Source organism: Aphelocoma coerulescens (genome assembly GCF_041296385.1).
Source record: "Aphelocoma coerulescens isolate FSJ_1873_10779 chromosome Z unlocalized genomic scaffold, UR_Acoe_1.0 ChrZ, whole genome shotgun sequence".
In the NCBI taxonomy this organism is placed as follows: domain Eukaryota; kingdom Metazoa; phylum Chordata; class Aves; order Passeriformes; family Corvidae; genus Aphelocoma; species Aphelocoma coerulescens.
The window spans coordinates 59,951,709-59,967,437 of NW_027184085.1; the positions used below are offsets into that span (position 1 = coordinate 59,951,709).

General features: G+C 44.9%; 1 protein-coding gene across 4 annotated transcripts in view; it reads left to right on the plus strand.

The window, feature by feature from the left end:
- The first annotated feature begins 1,529 nt into the window (after positions 1 to 1,529).
- Positions 1,530 to 15,729, plus strand: part of SEMA6A (semaphorin 6A) — a 118,303-nt gene continuing 104,103 nt past the window's right edge. For 3 of the 4 annotated variants that reach the window (XM_069000917.1, XM_069000920.1, XM_069000922.1), the window contains exon 1: positions 1,530 to 2,109. The gene's annotated coding sequence lies outside the window, so the exon portion shown is untranslated. Of the gene's footprint in view, positions 2,110 to 3,871; positions 3,927 to 15,729 lie in introns of those variants that run through there. The other variant, XM_069000918.1, reaches the window with a different exon arrangement.

A 15,729-nucleotide genomic window follows, 5' to 3' on the forward strand; every position in this document is an offset into this window, starting at 1 on the left:
CAGAAAAAAACCCAGCTGCCATAAACAAGTAATTACTTTCATTTTAATGCCACACTTCGTGACCTGACAGCAATTCTAGTTGCATTCTGTCCTTTCACTTATCTGGTTAGAAAAAAAAGCATAAATAATGTTAAAGCAATTGCACATGGAAATGAATCCCCTGGAAACAAGATACCTTCATGCTGAAACAACTAAAGGCTCTCCGCAGCCTTAGCTCCGGTGATACCTAGAGGGTGGAAATCACTGTTAAAACTCGAGGAATCGCATGTTGCCGTCGAAGAAATGAGCACGCGGATTTTCATCTCACCTACTTAGAGCTATTTTGCAGGGTTTACAGCGTAGCCCGCTCCCACAGTTCAGGGCGTCCGCAGGACGTCCCAGCCATGATGCTCTGAGAGGTGAGCGGGGCGCGGGAGGAGTGGGGGGCCGGGGAGAGCGGGAAGCACAAGGGCGCGGGGGGCCGGATTCAGGGGCGAGCGGCTGGGGCCCCCGGCTGGAAGCCCGCGGGCTTGGGGCTGAGCGCCCCGGCGGTGTCTGCCGGCGCGGCTGAGGCTCCGCGCCTCCCGCCCGCGGCGACGCCGACCGGGGAGCGCGGCGGGCGGGGGCGGCGCAGGGCTCCCGGCGCGGCGGGTGGGGAGCGGTGCCCAGCGCAGCCCCCGCAGCGCCCCGCGGCCGGGACGGGGGGATTACCGCCGGCGGCAGCGGCGGGGGCCCTCGGCGCGGGGACGGGGAGAGGGGGGATTAATGTATTAGCGCCGCTTGCTCCTGCTCCCGGCTGGATCGGCTCCTAGACAGGGATTAGCGCAGCCAGCGACCACCGAGGCGGGATTGAGACGGTGGGAAGGCGGAAAGGCGATAAGCGGATGGCCACGCCGCCCACCTGCGGCCTCAGTCTCCGCTCCCCCAGGGGAGGCGCGGGATGTGCCCAAGGGGGTACAGCCCGTCCCAGCCCCACGCGCGGGGCTTCGCTGCCGCCCCGAGCCCCGCCGCAGCCCCGGATCCCGCGGAGAAGCGGCGAGTCCTTCGGGGGGCTGCCCCCGTCCCGCACCGTGCTCTCGACGCTGCCGCGGGCGGCGCAGCAAACTCCGGCCGTCCGCGGGCGTCCCGCGCCCCTCGCCGCCTTTCCGCGCCCTTCGGCGCGGAACCACTGTGATGGTTGGAGGCGGCGACAGCTCCGAGGGGACGGGCGAGGGCCGGGGGCGGCCGGTCCCCTCCGCGGACACCTGCTCGACATAAGCCCGGCGACGCTCGGTAGCAGCCCCGAGGCGTCGCTGGCAGCAGCGCCGCCGACAGCGAGCGCCGGAACGCGGCCGCCCCCCGAGGGTCCCTCACGCCTCGCCCGGCGCCGCCGCGACCCCGCCCCCGCCCCGCCCCCCGCAGGGCGGTGCTGCCGCGCGTGCCCCGCCCGCGGCGGGAGGGGCGGGGCGGGGAGCGGGGCGCGGCCGCCCGCCCGCCGCGCTCCAGTCCCGGCTTTGTCTCCGCCTCCGCCGGCGGAGCCGCGTCCCGGGGGCAGCGGGCGGGCGGCGGGAGACGGAGAGGCAGCGGCGGGAGAGCAGCGGGACGCAGGGACAGAGAGAGAGGCAGCGGCTCCCACGTCCTCGCCGCGCACAGTCCAATGCCCGGCAGCTCGAGGCGAGCAGCGACTACGCTTTCCTGCCGTGGCACAGCGAGTGCCTCCAGCCTCGGAGTTCTCCTGAAGCAGCCGTCACACCGGGAGCACTTTTGGTAGAGAGGGACCAGGAGACCCCGAAATGACTTACCTCCCAAGGCGCGACTGAAGGGGACTTACTGGAGTGGAACCGTAGTGGAATTTGGGTCTGGAGAGGAGTTGCTAACGCTTTTTTTTTTTCTTTTTCTTTTTTTTTAATTCTTCTCCCTGATCACTCCCCTCTTCGCCCATCACTGGAAATGAACAAATTGCTTTTGCAATTCAGAAAGTAGAAATATTAAATATACCATCCCCTGGGAAGCACTCATGTAGTAATGACAAAGGATTGCAAAGGAGAGAGTGGCTCCAGTTTCCCAGAGAGATCCCCTAAAATGGATTACTAAATGGGACACTACATCAGCTAGTTGTCCTCTAGCTGCCCAGATACATGCACCGAAAAGGTACAGTACCCCCCTGTCCGTACCCCTACCTTATGTTCTGGGATTGCTCGGAAGGGAAGGCTCCCGAATCGCCCGGCAGGCTCGGAAGGAGCGAGGGTGGTGTGTGGTTTGAGGCAGGCTGCTGCCTTCTGTCTCGACATCGCTTGCAGCGCCTAGGGAGGAGAAGAGCCGCCCGCAAGTGCACACGCTGCGCTTGCTGTTGTCACTTTCCCGGCATCTCGTGGCTTCGTCTTTCTTTTCGTTTTTTTCATTTTCCCCCCTCTTTTTCTTCCCCCCCCCCCCCCCCCCACCTTCCCCCAATTGCCTAACATGTTATCCTCCCTCCCCTAGCCCTTGGCACGGCTTGCATGCGCCGTGCTGGGGCTCCTCGCCTCCCATCCCCGAACCCAGCTGGCAGGGGGTCGCGCCCGCCGGGACACCGTGGGGAGCTGGGCGGCCGCGGGACGCCGGGGCCGGGGCCGAGGCCGCGGGGCGCGTACCCCGGCGCCGCCGGGCACCGTGTGGGGCTGGGTGGTGGGGTCTTTGTTACAAGAACTATGTGGGCGCTCCGTGTAGAGGCGTAACCCCGCCGTCTCTGCTGTTCCCGCGGTGTAGTTGGGTCGCGGCCCATGTATTTATTTGTTGTTTTTTTCCAAGGCTGGCGCTGCTTTTTTGGGAGAAGTGGCCGGGAATCGAGGCAACTTCTTCCGCGGAGCAGCCCTAGGCGCTGCCGGGGGCTTTGTTCGCGATCATGGGCTGCGGCCGCGGGCTCACCTCCCTGCCCGCTCCCCACGAACAGTAGCCGCCTTCCTCTCCGCCCTGGCCCCGGTAAAGGTGGGCTGCCGGCCGCCGTCCCCCAGTCCCGCGAAGGGTGGCTCTGGAGTAGGGATGCTCCCCGCCCCTTTCTGCCTGGCGCCTCGAGCCTCTTCCCCCGCAGGTCGGTGGCTCTGCCAAGCCGCTTCTCCTTGGCCTGGGGAGCGTAAGCAGACGGGCTGGGGAAGGCCGGACCCCTCCGGGGCGGCCCGGCGGGCGGGAAGCCGTGCGGGTCCTCTTCTCCCTCCGCCAAGCACTCTCCCTGTCGCTCCTTCAGCCCCTCACCGCCCTTGGGCTCTGGGCCAGACGGGAGAAACGGCGGAAAAGACAAAGTTTTTTTTAATGGAGAGTAGCAGGACTGGTCTTCCAGGAGGGGCTGCGGGCTGGCGACGCGGCGCCCCGCAAACGCCCCGCGCCGCCGCGGACCGCTGGGGCCCGCGGGGAGGCCGGGCGGGGACCGGGAGCGGGGCTCCTTCGTGCCGCGGATGCTGAGGGGAGGGATGCCGAGGAGGGGACGGGATGATGCTGAGCAGGGAACAGGGTGATGCTGAGGGGAAGGTATGCTGAGCAGGGAAGGAATTTCACCCTGCACACACACACACACACCCTGTCCCCGTCTCTGCACAGGGAGGGAAGGCTCCCAGCTGAGGGCAGGGTGCGTTAGGAGGCTGTGCCTCCGTCTGCGGTGCGCTGGCGACACGGCGCCGAGGCACGAGGGGCGGTGGCGGGGGTTCGGGCAGCCCCTGGGGCGGCCGAGGGTCAGCACCGCCCCTCGCTCCGCCGCCAGGGAGGGCGGTGAAAAGTTTGGGTCTCCATCACGCGTGAAGAAAGTACCTACTTCTTGCGAGGGCTCGGCCGTCCTACCTCCCCTTTCTTCGTGCCTGACTGCCTGGCTGTCCGCGGGAGGCGTTTCCGGGGGGTGGACCGGGCGGCGTGCGTCTGGCGGGGGAAGCGGGGCTGAGGCTGCAGTGGAGATGCCCCTCTGCCCGTCGCCACCGCTTCTCTCCTGCCTGCCTCATCCCAGGGTGAGTGGCAAGGCGGTAACTGCTGGATTTTCTTTAGGCAAATGGCTCAGTCTTTTTCTAACCTTGACCGCTTGTTCAGGGGTAATTTGTTCTCCTGTTCCTCTCCCGAGCTAATTGCTGCTTTTGAAGTTTGTAAACATGCACGTTTGTGCCAGCGTCTGTGCAGCACGGATGCTTAGCTGCTGCAGAAAATTATTTCACTGATAGAATAGGAAAAAATAAAGGCTTTAGTTAGCTGTGATAAATTGTAAAAGATACTAATTCCTGGCGCTGCAAGGTGAATGCTTCATTTCCTATAGGCGCACACACAGCATGCAGGTGTTGTAAATAACGAAGTGCTAAGTGTCCACAACCATTTTCTGTCACAGCCTGCACGAAGTGGCTTATTATTTGACATAGATTCAGCTAATTTGTTTTGTATTATCCAGCGACGATATTAATTACTAACTTAATCTCAAAGATAGTAGCTAAAGGTGTGATTTGCCCCACTGTCTTTGCAACAATTAATTCAGTGACTGCTTTTGGTGTGCATTCATCTAAGTTAGGTGTCATCAACTAAACCATTCTCATCCAAGTAATCTTTACTTAGTGATTAAATCCTTTGACATCAGTATGACAAAGTCTGGTAAAGTCAGGTTCCTTTGATTCAAAATTCAATTCTCAAAATTCATTGATATTTTGTAGCATTTCTCTCGTGGTAAGATTTATGCAGCTGTTACCATGTTCAGGGTTTCTTTTGCTGTTTGTTTTCAGATTAGAAAAGCAAAATGATCTTCCTGTGGTTAGCTTTTTTTTTTTTTTTAAATGAGATTGTTCTGGTGTATTGTGATTATGTATTGTGATTTGCTCCGGCAAATCTCTTTCTTTGTGGAATTGCCTTGAACATGGTTGAAAGCAAGTACGTGATTCAGTAGGATGGAGAAGGTTTGTCACTATTAGAGAAGTATAGTTGCCAAGGTGTTTCACTGTCTAGGATATCCTTTTATGTAGTAGGAGCCTGGTTTTAATATGGTAGCTTCTCATAAGTTACAGGACAGAGAGAACTCGCTCTCTTTAAAGCCAAATAATTTCATATACATAAAAAAGTTGATTTCTGTTCTCCACCACTCTTCACTAGAGAAAATCTCTGGCATTCATGGAAGCTTAGTACAGGAGCAACATGGCCAGATGAGATATCTGTCTAAATACTAAACAAAATTTAAAATAGTAAGTAATACTGTAATGTATATTTGCAACATTTGCTTTTCATGTACTAGGCATCAAATGCTTGAAGCACGGGTGAATGCTTTCAGGGACTACAAATTATGTAGTCACAGATGTTCTATGTGTTCTCAATTAGTCTACTTGAAAACTGTATATTCTTACTTGATAGCAAGCCAGCCTTATCAACTGAACTCATACTACTTGAACCAAAAAATAATTGAAAACTGACATCTATGAGGAAAATGGCTAGTTAACATTTCTAGCTGCTTGAAGATGGAAGTGAATATTAGCCATAGTCCCTTCTTTATGTTTGTAAATAGAAGATTGCAGTTACCCGTGTTTAAGACTGAAGGAAGTGGATCAGGCTAAGAATGAGGAGTTGCCTTCATTAAATTTTTGAAAAGAATTTTAAAAATGAAAAAGAAAAAGGGAAGCACAGGGATCAAATTAATGACCTGTGATAAATCCAGACTAGAATTGTTTGCATTAGAAAGGAAGTAGGTGATTGTGAACTTGCTTGTGCATGTTTTGTGAAGGGAAGAGGAAATTTGTCATCTTGTTTTGAAGAGTCATACATAAATACACATGAAAGGAGCTCACATGGTTTACAGCAGGGGCGACATAAAATGTTTTAGGATTAAATTGACCTGAGCTAATACATGTCTCACATCCAACTTGTTTGCAAGAACACATTGTTATACTACCGAAACAAATGTTTTGTGTGTAGTACCTGATTCCCATATGCTATAGCAGAGTGCTGAAAACAAACAAGCCAGTAAATTCTGGAAAAGAACATTGAAATTATATTAGATGCAGCATATGCTAGAGAAGTTAAACCATACCAAACCAGAAGTTTTCACTATCCTAATTTGACACAGATGCTGCAGTATTTGACCTCCTACTATTCACTTATTGATGGAGTAAATCTTTAGCCCTCATCTTTTGCAGCCTCACTCACCCCGGTAAGCTTTGCTGACCCAGGAACGCCTTGGCTGCCAGAGTAATTTTCTGAGAGTAACACATTTGCTGAAATACTACTTAGATAGGGACTTTTTTTGTGTGTTTAAGCCCCAAACTGAAAATACTGTTCTCTGCTGGGAATCAATACTTGTTAAGGACCTGAAGCTATCCTGTGAGTACATTTGGTCTGGATGGATCCTTAATGTTAAGTCAGACCTAGATCTGTGTGTCATGGAGCAAGTCACATCCAACAAATTGTGACAAGCTTTGTTTGAAAGGACAACAGAAAAATAAGAGTATTAAGCAATGCTTTTGACTGGTGACCATTTAAACATTTTATGCTCGTGAATTCTGAGCGTCAGGATTATTCTGAGGTGGGCAAGACATTTTGGCAGTAAGATAGAGTCAGTAGCACAGAGTCTGACTGCTGATCAACAGCGTACAGCAACCATGAACAGCATTCTAATGCAGAAACAAGCTGCTGGGGGAAAGCCTGGATCTGAGCCTGACAGGTCTCTAAAGGAATATTTTTGGTTTTGGCCTGTTGCATCAGTCCCCTGAGTGAGCTTAGATGTGCTTAGGGTCTGTGAAGATAAAAGTGGACTACTCCGGTTCAAGCACAAACCTGGCAGAGCAGAGTTTGCATATCTCTATTTTCTTTATGTGCTGTGTTACCCATGGCCATGGAAATAACTGAGTGCTTGTGTTTCTGCACTGTTAAGAGATCTTTAGTTATCCATGGTGAGGGATGATTTGGTTTTGGGTCTTGATTCCAACATGTCAATATGGCAGCACATTTCCAAGACACAGCTTTAGGTTTTAAAGGGAAGAGTGCCACCTACTGTGTTACAATTTTAGGTATTGCAGCTCCTGTGTGTCTTGTGGAGTTCCCAAGCTTCTAGTTTGCCTATTTCGTCTTAGCCTCTGGAAGATGTGAAAGGATTCAAAATTAAATGTGGTATGGGAACGGAGGGAGAAAAAAAATAGAAAAGAAGTACAAAATCAGGTACTCTGGAAGACTTAGGAGGGGTTCTCTGAAAGACAGGCATACATAGAGACATTTGCAGTTTTTATAAAGGCTGCTAGCACTGGAAATAGGGAAGGGGATAAGAGATCAATGCTTCCCCCCATAAAATAATCATGTTCTCAGCTTTCATGCACCAGATGAACATTAATGAGGCTGCCAGCCTTATGCCTTCTGAAATCTAAAGTTTAACTCTGGCTATAGTTAAAAAAAAAAACAAAAAAAACAAAAAAAAACAACAACAAACAGCTTTCAGAAAAGGAAGAAGGTGAGAAAAACCCTGGATGAATTTTCCTGTAATTTGCTGACAAATCTTGTGAAGTCTTTTCTAGTATACTACTGTAGTTATTTATCAGCCCAAAGGAGGGGTGTAATATGCTTGATGTGAATACAGAGTTATTTTTGAAAGAAAAAAAATTTTCCCAAGCCCCAGATTGCTTCTTTAGTGGCTGAAATAGAGATGTAAAATGAAGAAGATAAACCAGCTATTAACAGAGCTGCCAGTTGCTGTATCTTTAGAGTGAAGACATATGGTAATTCACTACATTCAGTGATGACCTTTCCTTTAAAAGTATTGTTAATAATAGGCACTCCTATGAGTATTTATATTACATATTTGAAATTTATAGATCGTGGACTACTCCATGCCATTTTTGTTGTTGGTGGGATTTTGGTTTGTTGTTTTGGTTTTTTTTTAGCTACTGACAAAACTGCTACTGAGGAACTTTGCACAGCTGTACACTTTTGCAATATGTCTGCAGTTCTGAAGCTAAAGAGTTTCCAGGGGCAGATGCACAGCATTGCTGCACCTATGTGACAGGGCAGCGTGGGTCCTGTCCTCAGGAGAGGCCTTTGGTGTCATCACCCTCATCCTTCCCAGGTAGAGCCATGCCTTGACTGCAGCACTATACCATTGCCATGAAGCAGGCAAAAAAAAAAAAAAGCATTCTTATGTTTTTATGATCTCTGTAACCAGCTGCCTTCAGTGAAAACTTAATGATTATGAAAATGGAAATAAATAAACAATATTTTTGTTATGCACCTCAGTCTGAGAACATCTTGTTGAATGAAGACCACTCTACTAGTATTTTTACTGGCAGTAATAGCAGAAGTTTCATTATGTGCTTAAAAAGAAAGGGTATTCCTTACTGTCATTGATTTTGCAATGACCCTGAGAGACTCAGGGATCTTCTAATAATGAAAATGTGTAGAGTATATAATAGATATGGTCAGGTGTTCCAGTCCAGCAGATGGAAAAAGTACTCTCCCACAGGAATTCCCAACACAATGGGAAAAACTGCATCCAACTATATTCCTGACTGCAGCAAACATTATTTGTACTTTCCTATCTATGGCTGTTCAGTTTCACTCAGATGTTCAATATATTGAGTATTCCTCATATGGCTTTTATAGTTGAATAGAAAATTTCCTATGTTGCTTCCTTCACCATTGTTCGTGAACATTTATCCATTACTTGCTCTTGAGGCAGCCATTCATTGAAATGTTAATGAGATTTTGAACAGTTTATAGTTCCATAGGGGTTTTTTGTTTGGTTTTTTTGTGGGGTTGTTTTTTTTTTTTTCTGCAGGAAAAAAATGTGGTTTTGTTGATGCCTTTCAAAATCTACTTTTTATTGGTAGATTGAGATGGATTCTATGCTAATTCCTCCTGCATTCCTGAATTATGGCCTAGCAAGGCACTGTCGCTGGGATCTTCATCTATTAATCATGGAAGCTGCTTTCTTATTCGGTTGCCATAGTTTCAGTGCCTCAGATAGTGTTGGGGTGCCTTGGGAAAGGCTTACGATACATTCGGACTTGCAAGCCTTGCAGTTATTTTGGCAGGAGAAGAGCTCTGAAGGAACAGAGAACAGCATCCAATATTATTCAGAGTTGGATTAAAAGCAGAAACTTCTGGATATGTCTCTCTGGACCTCGTTATGTGAATGTCCAGCTGATATTTACTCCCAAGATTTGCTTTTTGTTTTGTCTTGCTGGTAAAGTCTTACACTTCAGAGACTAATGGCTACCTTTATCCATTGCAAGAACAAAAAAGGCTTTTCATTAGTTTTTCTGATAAATGGTTGGGTAAATTAGGGCATTTAGGGTTTCTTAAGCAGTCCAGGTAATTTGTTTTACATTCCCTTTTAACCTAGCTATGTACGGTATGATGCCATGTTTGAGACTGGGTTAATGTTTATTGCTACCTTAAATTTAATAAGACAATAAGAACCTTTTTGTTAGCTGCAGAACAGCTCAAATTACAAAGTAGAAAATGGGAAATTATTTTTTTCAGACAGAACTAAAGCTCTTTTAGTGCTATGTTGGCACTGGCAGTATTTTTTCAATGATGTTTCAATATTTGTTCATAAACCCAGCATTAAAACATACATACTTTCAGAAATGCAGAGCTGTGAGAAGCTAGAAATAGCTTTTTTGATGAATGACAAAAATGGTAAAGTAGAATATATGTCAGACAGGAAAGTAGCTGGAAGACTGACTTGTCAATGTAGTGCTCAATATTAATTGATTTGTCTGTTATGCATAGTATAAAATAATGCAAAAACGTATTTCAGTAAGCAAATCATGGTTTCCTTTTTCTTTTCCCATTGAGAAAAAAATCTTCCTCACTTCTGTGTGAGTAATAGTAACCACATGTTTCACCAGGTATTTAAATCCCAATTCTTCTGCATTTTAATGTCTCCAGAATGATGTGGTATCCCTTCAGTCCTAAGGAAGCAATTTGAGTCTAGCACTGCTAAACTTCCTATGTATCTTGTTTACAAAAAAAAAAATCCAGTCTTGACTATTCAAGTCAAAGTATAATGTTACAAAGATGTGCAGTTGAGATTAAGGAATTCCATGTAATTTGAATTAATCAGGAAAATAGCTGCTTTCAGATGGTTAGTTTGCACTCAAAGATTAGTTTTAAAGCTTCAGCTTGGGACTTTACTACCCATTCTTGTCAATTTTCTTTTTAAGATTAACAAACAGATTGAGAACATGTGCCTATAATAGGTAATCCTCAGGAACTCTACGAATTTAACAAATTAAAGTCCAAAATTTTTACATTAATTTTAAAGTTTCATTTCTTGGTAGATGCACACTAAATCTGTATTTGTAATTTTATACTTTCACATTGTATGGAATTTTCTGGTTTATAATCTTCTGGATCTGTGTTGTATACACATATTTTGCATAAAATTAATCCCAGTCTTTTTGCTGGTAAACTCACAATGTGTATGTCTCTATTAGACTGACAGAATAATATGCCCCCGTAATTTTGTGTTTCCTTTTGGAAGGAAGGTGGTGATTGAGTAAGAAAATTGTAACAGTGAGGAAATATCTCGGGTCAAAACCTGTAGATGTACAAATTCCATTGTCCTTTTTTTCCCCAGAATTTATCATATTCCATTTAGTTGCAGGTTAGGTATAGAATCCCCTGGTACAGAAATTAATTTAAGCAGTTCTATAAGGAACACTGTACCTTCTTTAACACTGGCGGGGTGGGTTTTTTGCTTGCTATTTATTTTTTGCCTCCAAGAAACAGAGAAGTGAGTAATTAGTCAGTACTCAGTATAAAGGGCCAGTCTGGTTCCTGGTGGAGGGTTAAAAGGAATTTCTACTCAACACCCATCAACAAGCCCTTACTTCATTTAGAGTTCAGAACAAAATGACAAAATCATTTAGGTTGGAAAGGTTCTTGAAGATCATTGAGTCCAACCCTTAATCTAACACTGCTGAGTCCACCACTAAACCAGGTACCTAAATGCTACATCTACACATCTTTTATATACCTCTGTGTATCTTTTAAATGCCTGAGTTGGTGACTCAGCCACTTCCCTGGGAATATTTTTCTTTCAGTTTATTTATGGTTGATAATAAAGATTCTTCTGCATCCCCGAACAGCTGAATTTTAGCATCAAATGTACTATCAAGAAAATAAAATAATAGTTTCTGGGAAAGTAATGGTTGCATTTGTGTCTTCTAAGCAATGTCACAGCATTTGCTTTGCAAATCTCACACATGTTCGATAGCATCTTACCACCTGAACATTCCTGGAAGGTTGATGCTTGTCTTGGCCTGTGTGTTTATGAACAGAGCTGAGAGAGGATAACTGTGCCCTGTTCAGCCTCAAAGCTCCCCCAGTGCCTGCAGCTGGTCAGCGGGTGTAGGCGGAGCACACCCATTCCACTGGTGCTTTGGAGAGTGTGGATGGGGAGGAATGATGGAGGGCAGCTGCAGCCCTAGCCTGCATGCCTGGGTTTGCGTGGGAATCCTGTCCCAAAACACCACAGCAAGGAAAAGGATGGGATGACATGCCTTTTCCGACAGATGCTCCGCACGCAGGGCACAGCCTGGTGTCTGTCGCCTGATGGTAAAGCAGAGGCTGAATCCCACGGGATTATCTTTCTCGAGTGGTACTTCACGCCATGAGCATGGCTAAATGCAGCCTAGTATTTGATTCAAAAATGCCTTTTTTATTATATGGAGAGGATTAGAGGCTGTTCAACTGCAGTCTTGAACTTGGGGTTATGACCCGAAGTCATAATAGTCTTTATATTACTGGCTTTTCATCAGAGCTCTCTAATGAAAAAAGGGCATCGTGCATTAAAATCAGCTTTGGAATTTAATTTTCGATATGAACAGAACTTGGTACTATGTGTATAAACTTCTAATGGCATTCAACCCATTCCACTTCTGAATAATTTGTACTCATTAATTACAAATGTACAGCTTTTCCAATTATGACTTACTGATCCAAACCATATTAAATCAGAAACGATCATAGTTAAATTGATTTTTTAAAATTTGCTGTAGTCTGTTATATGAGGGTGATTATGTAACATATCTTTTAAGAACTGTGTCCGTGCAGTAGAACTTTGTTTTCTAGATTTGCATTGTTCCGAATTTTTGATTTGTTTTGGGGTTTGGGTTGGTTGGGTTTTTTTGTTTGTATTTAGGAAGAACTTTAAGTGGAGAGTTATGTCAAGTTTTATGAGGAAGTAAGAAGACAAACTTTATTGTAGTGATGCTTTAGAATGCTTTTTTTTTTTCACCCAGTGAAATTACTCTTGATTTGGAATAGGATTTTGTTTTTCTTTAAAAAGAAATTAAGAACTAAATCCTTAAAGATCTGCTCTGGGAAAAGGAAAGATTTTTGCATTAGCTACTACACTTTTTCATTATTATCTGCAAGGTGTTTCCTTTTAATTCTGTTGCAGGGAAGTTCATCGTGTTCAGAAACTGATTAATTCTATCACGAGATGCATATATTTCAGGGTGGTGTCATCTTTTTTGCTTTATCCTGTTCTACGCGTAAGACCTAGACATGCTGCCAGAACACTTCCTTTCCCAGGATAAAAACAACAAAAAAAAAAAGAGATCCTGTTCTTGTTCAACAACACATGTAGTCCAAAAGGCAGATTTAGCCAACCTGGAGCTAATGGCCTGAAGGTGTGACATGAAGGCTGGTGACTGGATGACTGTCCAGAAAAGTGCAGTTTTGATTTGTCAAAACATTATTAAGAGTACTACATACCCATGTTAAAGTGCCTATCAGAGAAAAACTTTGAAAATATAAGGCAGCCTGTGGATTAGAGTAAGTTTTCTGACACCTGAATTTTAATTGCTTTTCAATGCACCTTTTCATTTGTAACTGGTTTTGATTGTGTTAATCTTTGTCATAATCTCTCTTGTGTAGCTGAAATCCTGGAGATAACATCAGCTGCAAAAAAAAGATAAGAAATAAACAAACCACCAGAGACATAACACCCAACTCAAGTGTTGTTTATGTGAGAGGGACAATTCAGCCAGGCCCTTGCTGGTAACATGTTGGTACAACTAAATGCTGGTGATGCTCTGCAAAGGGGTGGAAAATGTAGACTATATAATGTCTGCTGATGTCAGAGAATGGGTATGTAAGAACCCTTGCACTGAATTAACTTTCAATATCAAATCAATTCATTAGACCTTTTTAAATTTTTTTTCCCATAGATGGTCAGTAATCTGTTTTAGATTGAAGCAGATAAAAGAATTCATTGTTGTCACAGTCAAAAAACTCAAAACCTAGAATATCTACACAGATGTGTAACCACTGCATTTTTAGAAGGACTACTCCTCACCTCCTTCTTTGTGCCAGGCTCCAGATCTGTCTATTCCAATGAATGTCCTTAGTTTACATGAACATGTCATCAGAACCAATTACATTGCTTATATGTATAAATGAAGAGGAGCTGGGTGGAGACAAGAAAATACAGGTGAGCGGGATCTAACTTTTGATCCATTACCATCAAACAGAAAAATGAGGGCATAGTTTTGCTTCAGATTGTATCTCCATGTTTATTTTACTAGGCATGGAGTTTGTCTAAAAGAGCTAACCTCTGGGTTGTTTGTATTGGTGACATAAAGCTTGCTGACTTCATTAGGAGTTATTAATTGCTGATTATTTTTCTTAGGATCTTAACTCACAAGCTCAAAATACCAATAATAAATAAAAATATCAAAACTATCAAGAAGGCATGGGACTGCAAAGGATCTGTATATTGAATTGCTATTTTAGCTTCAAAGATTCAAGTACTGGAAATTTTTCAACAGTAAACCAGCAGAGAACGTGTTAGTAGGGGGGCTGGTGTGCTACTTCACAGCTGCACTGCCTACTTCTAGACAGTCGTCGTATGACAGCCTGCTCTAACAACTACCCACATTTAAATAGCAGGGTTGTGTAAGAACGAACACATTTACCGAAATACATTTATGGTGGGGAGAGCCTTAAATATTTCAGCGGGTGGAACAAACTGAGAGAGAATCTGTCGCATTTTCACTAGGCTGCACTCAAGTCTTGGAAAGAAGGAAAGTAACTTTTCTTCCTGTTACAGAGTGGCCTTAGAAATTGCTGCAGGTTTCAAGAGAGTAAGAACATTCGCTTTTTGACACAGTTTGTAATGCAGGCGTACAGCTGTAACTAATAGTGTAATGACTGGAGAAACAGAAGAAGAGCTGGGTCACATACATTGTTATGCTGGATGTGAGAAGCGCTTGTCTAATTTCTGAAGTTTGCCGAGAGCCTGTTCAAGGTCGGCTGTTTGCGCTCTGCGATGCGCCGCGCTTTCCTTCGCATGTCGCCTGCCCTCTTGTGTTTGAACAGCTCCGTGCAGGCGCCTCAGGCGTCCGGGAGACAACGGAATAGCGGAAAACATGGAGCAGAACCAGGGAATGATAGGCATGAGCCGTGCACTTCAAAGGCACTGATTTTGCCTCTGTGTGTGCGTGCGTGTGCGTTGTCTTGCTATTTTGTTTGCGGTGTAAAAAGGAGTATCGTTTTCAGCTTTTTTATACAGAGGCAGGAACATCAGAAAGTGGGTTAGCCAGACTGATGTGCAGAAAAGCTCTAGGAGTGAATTTGAAGCGATGGGTAGAAGCTGTAATGCATATGATTAAAGTGAAACATGCTGCCTACACAGAGAATTGCTAACAAGATTCCTTCACAGCTTTCATGTCTCAGCCCTGCTTTTACAGAAAATAAATTCGTGTTTGGTTTCAGTGGGTGTGCCGCTTTGCTCAGCCCTACAGCATAGATAAGACAGTCAAAATATACAAATGCAAGCAATTGAACACAAAATAATACAATTTGTGCTGAACAGAAACAATGGCTGTGCCAGATTAACATTCACTTGTTCTGTCTTGGGCTTCTTTTCTGTTACTGCTTTATTGTTCAATACTCATAGGGAAGGGAGGCTAAAAGCACAGATTAGGTTAAGGCAAATTAGTTGGGAGAAGAGAGAAGAGAAGAGAAGAGAAGAGAAGAGAAGAGAAGAGAAGAGAAGAGAAGAGAAGAGAAGAGAAGAGAAGAGAAGAGAAGAGAAGAGAAGAGAAGAGAAGAGAAGAGAAGAGAAGAGAAGAGAAGAGAAGAGAAGAGAAGAGAAGAGAAGAGAAGAGAAGAGAAGAGAAGAGAAGAGAGAAGAGAAGAGAAGAAGAGAGAAGAAGAGAGAAGAAGAGAGAAGAAGAGAAGAGAGAAGAAGAGAGAAGAGAATTCCATGTACTTTAAACATTTTTTTTCTCCTCTTCAAACAGAAGCGTAGCTATTGCTGCAAGCCATTTAGTAATTTCTGGCAGTAATTCGACCACATCCCCTTGTTCATATGAAGTATATTTTCTGTAGCTCAAAAGAGTATTTAAATATTCTCTCATGTTTAAAGAGCTTCCAGAATTATCTAAAGTTTTTGCAAGATGCAGAAAAATAGACTGCAGCAGCTGTATGTTGTCCCAGTGTTTAGAAAAAAATAAATAGTAATTCAAGTGATTATTTTAAAAGTGATTTTAAAATCAGCTAAAAATTAGCTTGATCCACAAATCAAAGGTCATTTTAACTTTCAATTTTCCAGTTAATTTTTTTATTATTATTTTCTTGAGAAATATTGTGCATTTGGATAGGAAATTTTACCTCAGGTCAGTCCCATGAGAACTCAGGGCTTATTTCAAACCATTTAATTTATGTCTTGCTTGAGACATAACATCTTGAGACATAACATCAGTCTTCATTTTCTTGACAATAGTCATTATGAATCCAGAGAGAGTAAAATGCAGATTTTGGAAGGTTTTTTTATTTAGGCATCCA